We start from the raw sequence: 8,244 nt of genomic DNA on the forward strand, positions 1-8,244 counted from the left end.
CGTAGAATGACCATTTGGAAACAGAATATGCCCAATAAAAAAACATCAAAAAAGCCCTAACATACACATCAGCACCCTCACTACCAGGTAGAACAGTCAAAGCTAACTCCACTCGTATATCAGGATCCAAGAGGGGTTCCATATATGCAGTTTTAATATAAGATAGCTTAATACCAGAAGAATCATAAGCATCCGCATCCAAGCGAGAAAAACTCATAAGCATACTACCCATATTCTCATAATTTGTATCAAAAGGTATCGGTTGGCCTATACCGATACTCAACCCAGAAATCATGGTGAAGTCTAGTGTCACAGCCCAATTTTCTAAACAATTAAAAAAAATGAATATTTGAAATATAAATATCTCAAACATCACTTGGTTCAATTGTCTAAAAACTCAGGCTATGACGGGGTGGATACAACATATGTCAAAACCTAAAACCCACATCATAAAGAATCTTAACAACAAAATAATCTCCAAAATTCTCTTTATTACTTTATAACAAGTCTATCTTCCGTCCCAATAAAACATCAAACCACTCTAAGAATAACAGGTCTTCAACATCGTATTTTCATGTCATATGAAAAGAAAACTACGTTATTACATACTTCCAAAAGATCAGACCTAATAAAATAAACTCCCCGGACCGCTCGGATCAAATCCAAATCACACGCCATGGGTTCCATCAGCCCTTCCACCTATGTTCCCAAGAACACACCCACGCCAAAAACAAAGCAAACATGGGTCAGCAAAATTGAATTTGCTGGTATGAGTAGACTAACCTCATATAAACATTATCATACTTTAATTATCCAAACAATCACTTTATATTTTCCCATAACTTAATCTTTTTCAGCTTGGAAGACAGGTAGTTCCGTCATTTCAACCGGCATAGTTTCTTCCCAAGCAAAACTTCTATATTATTAACTCATTTTAATAACTCATTTTAATATCTAAATACTTGAATTAATACTTACCAATATCCATTGTTGTATAAGGGTAGGACCGCGTCCCTGCACAAAATGTTATTAAGTCCTACCCTCCTGCAAAAGAAAGTTATAACTTCTATATAACATATGTAGATATTATATTAGGTATTCAAAAGTCAACCCCAAACACTTTCGCATAATCAAATAATACAACTAACCCTTAAGGCTAATACCTTAGTTCCTCTCTCTCCAAAGAATCACGGTCATTCATGGCACATTCAATGAATACCGGGTCATTCATGGCACATTCAATGAATACCCATAGATAACGCTTAACGGGCCATTTATGGCACATTCAATAAATGCCCACCTAACATATGACATTAACGGTCATAAAACTCAATTCCAAAACTTTAGGCGGAGAGTTCTAAAAGGTTCATGTAAATTGTTTACGATTATTGAACTTTATTGTATATATCATTTCAGAGAACGAATAAGTATCTTGATAAATGTATTTTTGGTTTACGCGTTATTAGTTTCATGGATGTCTAAGTGTCATAACGTTGCGTATCATAAAAATACTGCAAAATCACATAGTAGTTAATACACGTACACATGTATATATAGAAAGGTCTTAGCCTAAAGCCAAGCATGCTAATAGCCCTAGACCTATCCTAATAGACCAAATCATAATCCGAGTTAAAAGGTCAAATTGGGTCAACTGGTCAAAGGTCAAAGGTCAAAGTCAACATATCATGGTCAAAGTCAACATGTCAAAGTCAAAGTCAACATGTCATGGTCAAAGTCAAACTGTCGTTTCCGTATTCGACAGGTTCAAGGTCATAGCCATGGTTCATGGCTAAGGTCAAAATGCATGGCTCATGGGCTCATGACTAAGGTAGTGGTTCGGACCCAACTGGCCAAGCCCAAACCTTAACCCGAAAAGTCCGAACATTTAAAGACCCAAAAGATCTATTTTAAGTCCTAAGGATCGGCCCCAAGCAATATTAGAAACTGGCCCAAAAACTAATTGGAGAAGGCCCAAACAAAACTTAATTAAACTGGTCCAAAACGGAAAAATAGAAATGAATCTAGTCCAACCCAAAAATTGATATGGTTCGGCCCAACCAAACTAAACCAAAATGGCCCAAGCTTAATTGAACTGGTCCGGCCCAACCAAACACTTAAACATTTCGGCCCAACAACCCTCTAACAAGCTAAGGCCCAAACCGAAACCAAAAGGCAAAGCCTAGGCCCAAGCCCAATAGATAGAACAGTGTCATCTTCTCCAACAGCCACCACCAAAACCGGCCACCCAAAAATCGGCCACCACCCCTCACTTCATCAAACCGATATTGGTGAGGATGAGAAACCCCACAACTTTAATAAAAGCTAAAATCTCTAATATCAGTAAATCAACACTCTTCTTCAAACTAGATCTAAAGTTTCAACCTCCATTAATGGTTTCTCCAAGCTCCCCACCGCCCTCACTCAACAGCCCCACTACCACCATTCATCAAACCCCCACTCACAATACCAAATAATAATTCAAACAACGAAAATCACAAATCAAAAACCAAACCCTCGAGATCACAAGAATGGCGTTTTTATTAGGGGTTTGGAGTCAAAACCCCTTGACGCCTCCTTCAAGCTTGAAACAAAGACCACACACCCACCCAAATCACAATTTAACAAAACCATCAACACAACAATCAATCAAAATACCAGAAACGATACTGGGGTGCGCTGCCATTAACGCTTGTCGAAGCTTCGACAGCACCCAACCAAACTTCAAACTATAAACACAACTATCTACCAGTTCAATCCATAATGTATAGGGGCTTTAGCCGCCATTGACGTCTGTTGAGATTCAACAGTTTACCCAATTGTGACAAAGTTTCGACAGTTTAATTACAAATCCGAAATTCAACAAAGTTTAATAATACAAATGGCACGAAGTCCAATACAACAGGATAATGAGCAGTATAAAAACATAAACCTATACACTGATACACGAAAACTATAACTTCGGTGAAATAGCAAAAATAGCTACTCACCTTTAGCGTGCTCCGACTATCAGCCAGCTACCAGGAAAAATCTTCCTTTTCTGTTGTCACTAAAACTTCTCCCTTTTCTGTAAAACTCTCACGGTGTTTTTGACCAACCCTATTCTGTTTTCTGTTCTGTTCAAAACAAAACCCCCGAAATAGGGAAGAAGGTTTATCCCATAAACCCACGTCTCCTATTTCCACTAACACTTATCCTATTTTATTTTATCTATTATCTATTATTATTATCTTTATTATTATTATTATTAGGAAAATAAAAGAATTAAAACACGGGGTGTTATATCTAGCGGTGTGAACCCTAATTCCGTACAAGAAAAATGAAATATATGAGTTGTACTCCACCATCTTTCTACTAAAGTTATGACCACTGCCCAATTAGTCTTCTCATAATATACATCAACCAAAAGACCCGAAGGTCTATACAGAATACTATCTCTAATATGTACAAACTCTTAATAACCTTCAACCACTCTTTAACACCAAGTAAAGCCGATCTAACTCGATAGTCAATAACTTGCTGATATTATGAAAAAAAAAATACGTATAAGATAAATAATTAATTGGTCCAACTCAACTAATTAATGCATAATATTCAAAATATTTAATCAAAACTTATTAATTACCTTAGAATTAGCCACAACACTCGACACGTGTTTTGTATCACGTGTAGAAGACACAACTTGCATATCAAGTGCTTCACTGGGATTAAATTGTCAATCGAAGTCGTTCATTTGATACTCAAGTACATAGGGATGTCTATCAGTCGGCGCGACATCCTCGGCTTCTTCTCCCCCACAGTCTTGTACTTCCTCGGGTTCTTGTACCTCTCCCCCATCGTCAATGTCGTTTGTGTACTGCCAATACACATCGTCATTATCGTCATCACCGTCGAAAGGTTCAAAAGGATCCATATAACATTTCAAGAGTTTAGGTATAGGTTTTTTTTTTTTTTTTTTTTTACTAAGGAGAAGGTTTATAATTGAGAGAAAAGTTGAAAGTGATTGAACCGTACGGTTTTGGTCATCTTTATATAGAAATAGCACGCGGTGTTGAGAACACCGCGCAGGCTTGGACCTGTCAGATGGGCTTTAGTGGCACGGTTTTGCCAAAACCGCGTGGGCTATATGGCGCGGTTTATCCAAAACTGCGTCATTTGTTGTCGAAAATTTGATGTTGCTCCTAAAGATGGTTGGTGTTTTTTTGGTTTGGTGTTTGGGTTGGTTCAAAATTTTGGTGTTTTTTTTGTATCACTCCTAAAGATGCTCTTAGGTCTCACAAAGCGTACTGCAGGTAGGGGTGTTCATGGGTCGGTTCCTGTTCGGTTCTTAACGGTTTTGGTTTCTACCGGGTTTGGGTCTTTTGATTTTTTTTCTTATATTTAGAAAACTCATATCCATACTCATTAATTAAGTCGGTTCGGTTCGGGTTTCGATTCTTTCTTGAGTTATACATTACTAGTATACTGCTATGCTGGGGGTGTGAGCGAAAAGTGGAGAGTGGAGAGAGAGAGGGAGAGGGAGGGGTGGAGAGGGGAGAGGGAGAGATTGAGAGGGCGTGAAGAGGGAGCAGCGCCACCCCTGAGTTTCTGGTGGCCCGAAACCAACTCTTAAAATGTGACCCTATATATGTGTGTCCATTCACATGTCAAAGACAAAAATCGATGCATTTTTTGCCTCGCGTTATTATTTGTTTTCTCTTCTTTTTAGTCGAATTCCTTTTTGTTTTATATAACAAATAAAATTCTATACATCTTTTGACTTCGTAATATGTGAAATAGCAAGTGAATTTAATAATTTCATTAGTCATATATAAGCTTCAATTAAGCCCATAATTATATTGTTCTTATTATTAAGTGTATATTGCAAGGTACGTTAAATTGTTTCAGTGGATTCTAGTGGTGGACAGGTGGCCCCTTACTTTGCCAAAATAATGGGGGCCCAAAGCGCTTGCTTGTGTGGCTTTGTCTCACAGCCGGTATTGAGAGGGAGAGGGACGAAGAGGAGAGACGAGGAATGAGAACAGACAAACATAAACCAACCAAATGACTTTTGGTCCGCATAGCCCCCCTCGGACCAGAACGTTCGCTCCACTCACTTGATTATTGCTAAAATTATTTTTTTACTTATTTAATCTATATTAAAATTGATTTTTAGTGTGCGATAATAATATTTACCACCGATATTTTTGTCCTCTCAAGAAATAATGGTCCTAAATTCAATACTTTTTCAAAGTTTTCTAAAAACTTTTAAATATATCTAATATATTGTATGTACATCCATACATCTCACAAGACGGTAGATTTAGCCTTTAAATATATCTAATATATTGTATGTACACGTGTATTTTACGAACACGTGTACATTATACAATACTACTATATATACATGTGTCATATATATAATAAATACATATATCACAATTACATCGTTCGTTAGCATTGCATGTATTTATTATCGTATATATACACATGTAATATATCAAGCTCCTATACTCGTATTAGTTAATATAAACAGTGTATTAGCTGATTCATAGTATACGTGTGGACATTGACATTATTATTAACATTGATTATGCACATGTTTAATGTAATATTATAAAACATGCATTTAATAACACATTAACTATTATGTTATATATATAGTAAACTTTTATACATAACAAACAAAAACTATATATTATAATATTGTGATTTGCCTTTATTTAGTGTAATATAATACTAAACTTTATATATCAAAATTATAATAATCGGTTCTAGTTTCGGTTCGGGTACTCATCGGTTCTAACGATTTCGGTTTTTTATCAGTTCCATTCTTGAAGACCCACTTTTAATTTTAATGGGTCTAACGTTTTAGGACCCAATAAACGGTTCGGTTTCAAGTAATTGGGTACCCATGCAAACCCCTAACTGCAGGAAAGGTTTCAAATGTACTGTTGGAGAGATATACTAGATTTTGGACCCAAGCATACGCCCGGGATCTATTAAATATTTTGTGTGCTGAAAAAGCTTTACAAAATGTCTCACACAAATTTTCGAATCAAAATATATTTTTATTGAAATAAATCAAAATACGTTAAGGAGCAGTAATAAAATATAAAATTGATTAGTTTTACTTACGAAATAAAGCGATGAAACTCTATACGAAAGTAAAACTACAAACTATTTACGTGTCTATATTTATCAAAGATATTTGTTTTCTACTCTCGAATCTATTGAAATAGAGTGGAGTCACAAATTCGTTACACTCCTAGTGCTCTAGCATAGAATGTTTTCTAATCTAATTAGTCAGTCTTAAGTCTAATGAGAGCTTTACGAAGGGTGTTATACTACGATGCAATATGAAATTGATTATGTTGAATTTAACTACGAATGCTATGGAAATATGATTGTTTTTAAATCTAGATAAAGGATTAGAGGGAATTGAATCCTTCCGAATCCAACTTAATAACCTAGCATAGATTCTTGTATCTCGATTCTTACGTTCTTACGGCAAGAATTTCGAGTTCTAATCCCTAGTGTTCATGCATTTCTACCAAATACTAACTAGCATGTGAGGTCGTCCACCCATTCTCATGGCGAATCACGACCTTCTAGAGTGGAATAGATTCTACAATGTTTCTACACTATACCACTAAATTTTCATCAAAGCTTCATCAACCCCTCTAATGGAGGTTTTAGCCTTGAGTCATCAAACCATCATTTCCCATGGAATTATAACTACTCATCATATTAAAATTCTAACTTAACTAAATTAACTAACAATGTTTCAATCTACTTAAACTACGAAATGATAATCAACAAGAATTAAAACTAGATCTATAAATTGAGATGACAAAAATCGAAATTAACAAAATAACTATTTTATTTATCTAATCAATCAAGAACAATGATTCAAAGATTTAATCTAAAACAAGAATTGAAAATGGAACTAAAACTTAATTATTCTATTGAAAACTAGATCTAGAATTATTTATATTGTTTTAGGTCTAACTAGCTACCATTAACAAAGAGCTAAGCTTTGGTTTTTATACTTTCAGATCCAAAACTCGTGCATGGGCTTGGAGCCATGTTTTGGGCCAGAGAATCAGGCCCAAAACCCAATTCTTTCAAATTCAAAAGGCCTATTCACCAATTTTGTTGGCTTCAACAGACTTTTCGTCCACTTCTGCTCCTCTGATTGGGTCAAGGCTTGGACCATTGGAAAGCTCTTTCTGAGATGGCCGTTTTAAAATAAGGTAGGCCCCATTCCGAGGTCTGAGTCCAAAGATACTTCCCGAAGTTCTCACGACTTGTGTGTGTGTCTTTACGCCTGTAATGTCGACTTTTCAGCTTTTGACCGGGCTTTAGGAAGGCTTTGTCTTCTTAAATCTTGGCCTTTAATCATGGAACTACTTAGTAACCGACCTTTGCTCCTTTATCTCGCTAAAGTGGCACATTTCTGCACATAATGGACTTTGAAACTTGAAATGCATAAAAACACGTAATCGTTAACTCTTAATTATTACTCACATAATTGGTCTAAAAGTATAATCATTCTGGGGTTAAAACTACAGTTTTGGGCTCTTATCAAACCACCCCAAACAGCATTTTGCTTGTCCTCAAGCAAAGATGAGAAATTAGAATAAGTGACCAAAAAAATGGAGTTTTATCTTCTCGTTTATTTGAGTGTGATTGCATTGACCATATGCAACAGGCCTTAAACCACTAGGAATTCCCTAGTGGACGAAGTTATAGCCTCGTGAGAGTTTTCCAATGAAGGTACTCACAAACTTCAACTATACTACAACGACTAAGAAATAAAACTATTGTTTTCCTCATTCATGTCCCAACTATCTATACATCTCACTAGCAAATGAATAAGAATAACCAAGTCAAAACCTAAGCTAATATATGCATAATAATCAATCATTTATAATACTGAATATAAGTACTATGAGTAATACCATGAAATGCCTAGCGAGTTCGTTTTCAAAAAACTCAATAATAAGCGTCTTTAAGTAGGTCCTCACACAAATGTCAAGACGAAAACCACTCTGATTTTTCCGCTCAAGTTTCGCTACTCCAGTGTGAAGTGGGCACACTTTACCTTACAATCTCAATGACAACAAGGAAGCCGGAGTCGATCAAACACATCTGCCACTTACTATCACACTAACCTATTCCTAATTGAGCTAGAGGTCTTTATTAGGTGTTGCGGGAATTAGAAGATGGTTTAAGAAAGAAGGAAATGGATATTCAAAAAGGACA

Source organism: Coptis chinensis, chromosome 3, assembly GCF_015680905.1.
Source record: "Coptis chinensis isolate HL-2020 chromosome 3, ASM1568090v1, whole genome shotgun sequence".
NCBI classification, from domain to species: domain Eukaryota; kingdom Viridiplantae; phylum Streptophyta; class Magnoliopsida; order Ranunculales; family Ranunculaceae; genus Coptis; species Coptis chinensis.